Genomic DNA, 2,738 nt, shown 5'->3' with positions numbered 1-2,738 from the left:
CGGAAGTCGTTTGGTCTTTGACTCATTGCAGGGTTTGAGTTCTAGGTAATAGGACAACTGTCACATGGATGGGTGCCTTACGCAGGGAGTCATGTCATTAGAAACATGCGGCCATCTTGGTTCCATCTTGGCTATAAATTAAGTTCCCCCCACCCAGCTAGCATTTAGAACCAAGATGGCGTAATGGTGAAAAGGCCCATGACCAGTTATCAGTGCTTGGTTGAAAGTGCTGCTAATCCACACAACAAGGTTGACTGAGAAAGAGTTGACCTCCTCTTCATCAAACTGAGATGTGACCATGGGTCACACCTCAGCTGTTTTGAACGTAAAAGGTGTCGCTTGAGACTGTGATGCAGGGCGGATGTTGATGTTTGGACAAGGGATTTGCTTCTTGTTGTAATCAGATTAGATTAAAGGCAATCGTTATGAAGGCTCACAACAGAACCAAGCACCTTTTGGTTGTGTTTTTTTCTTTAGTTTTGTGATGCGCATTAAGATGACTAATGGTTTAGCCTTTTCACTTTGAATTCCAGATAGACTTTTGCTCTATATTCCCTAGTGCTTGGTGATGTGTTATTTATTGTATTTGCATTCTCAATGACAAAGCTACATGCATAAATAAATGTCTCAGTATTATTGAAATCTCTGTTTCATGGAATGACTGAAGTCCATATCTTAATAGTCTGTCTCTAGATGATACCAAAATTAGCCAGAATGACACATTGTGATTCTAGCTATACGATTCAAATGTTTCCTGTTGCTTCAAAATCCCTTAGAAAGTAATCGAAACATGACAACTGTAATCGAAGACATTTGAAACGTGTGAATTGTTTCCATTAGAAACAACATAAACCAAACCTAGGCATTATCTGCATGTACCCAAGTCTTTGAATGCACATGAGCTGAAGGATGTCTTTGCTTTTGGCGCCATCTAGTGTCTAATCTGTGAATGACAGAAACAAGAGAACTCGTTAGGCTAATGGGATGTTTCACCTGGTCTGTGTTGCTGTCAAAAGGAATAGAAAAAATAAACATATTATCTTATCTCTTATTCACAAGTATGGTTTTGCATGCATGGAAATGATGTGTTTAGCAAAAAAAATAGCAACTTCTCAGTTTCTCCAAATGAATTTATTTTTGGATGGGTTTCGGCCCCATGTGATTGGCTCCTCAGTTGTTGATCTGTTATTTCCAAAACTTCCTCTTCACCTTCAATTAGAGCCTCCTGTTGGCCAAAATCAAAGAACCAACCATACAGAATGTGTGTTATTTATATACAACCCATTAGTTGGATACTGACCCAAGTGTCTGACAATGCCATGATTACATCATTAGCATGGGCAGGCCCGTGGGAATTGTACCCCCTATCCATCCTGGCAGTGGTAATGCCTTGATCTACCACTTGATCTAAACAGTGCAATTTCCCTGAGGTGCAGACTGTGTTACCTCAAGCATGGGACAGATCAAATGAATGACGAGGACAACGTTCTATAAATCGATAATCTTTATTAACACAGTATAAACAACCAACTGTAACAGAGGGAACCTTCCATGTGAACACATGTATGATTTGTAGGCCAGATGTGCATCAGACTAAGACTGTAGGGGAACCTCTAAGACTGTAGGACTCTCTCTCTCCAACCCCCCCCACACACAAGAGACCGAAGCACAGATAGGAGAGCGGCCGTCTGTCAGTCACAGATACAGAAACAGAGTTCATCTTTTCACATGTCAGCCGAAGCCAGTTCAGTCCACATGGTCAGATTGAGCAAGAGGGAGAGAGAGATGGAGAGAGAAATTGAGAGAGAGAGGGAGAGATGGAGGGATAGAGAGGAAAAGGTACAGTCATGCTGATTCGCCATCGCCTACTACTGCCTGAAACAATGTTATAGGGCTTGTACATCCAGATGCATGATGGGATTCTTTGTTGACGATACTCCGTCGTATTGAGAGGACTCAAGAGAGTATAAAAGGCCCACTGTCAAACCCTAAATCAATGAAACACTGGAACCAAGGCTAATGAAAACTTTATTTTGCCATGTCTCACATTAGAAACGCTGTGGCGCTTTAAAACGAAACAATTTCTCCCCATAATGACAAATCATTTCACGATGAATCACCAAATAATGACCAAAAATACACCCATATTATTATCACCAACATAATAACTAACATTCCAATGCTTCTATGCTTTCAAACTGGAGGCGGTCATTGCGATGTGAGGTTGCAATGCATGATGTAAAAGCCCTATTACATAGAAACCAAGTCGTTTTTCATCATAGAAATGATTCCACGTTGTACAAAACAGCATATATTACATTTCTTAGTAGCCGGTAGCCCACAATGCAGCCCAACTACACGCTACATGCTACATACTGACTGTCCCCGCAGGCCGCCAGAGTAGCTCCCAACGCTGGCACAGAAAACTATTGGGAAAATCAACAGGTCAGCAGCAATATTTTTTTATTAAGATTGCACACCCATAAAAATGTACCAGGCTTTGTATATTGCCAATAACCCATGCCAAACAGCAAAAAAAAATTGCTGCTCAATCTATCTTCGATAATCTCAGCATTATACAAAGGAGTCCTGGCCCCACCGAATCCCTATCAAGTACAATACCTATATATAGACACATGGGCGAGCGAGCACGTAAACAGCTCCGTCGCGTTGCTTTACTCTCTCTCTCTCTCTCTCTCTCTCTCTCTCTCTCTCTCTCTCTCTCTCTCTCTCTCTCT

This window comes from Gadus chalcogrammus, chromosome 13 (genome assembly GCF_026213295.1).
Source record: "Gadus chalcogrammus isolate NIFS_2021 chromosome 13, NIFS_Gcha_1.0, whole genome shotgun sequence".
NCBI classification, from domain to species: domain Eukaryota; kingdom Metazoa; phylum Chordata; class Actinopteri; order Gadiformes; family Gadidae; genus Gadus; species Gadus chalcogrammus.
The sequence above is the reverse complement of the archived record's forward strand: the minus strand, read 5'-3'. Positions refer to the sequence as shown.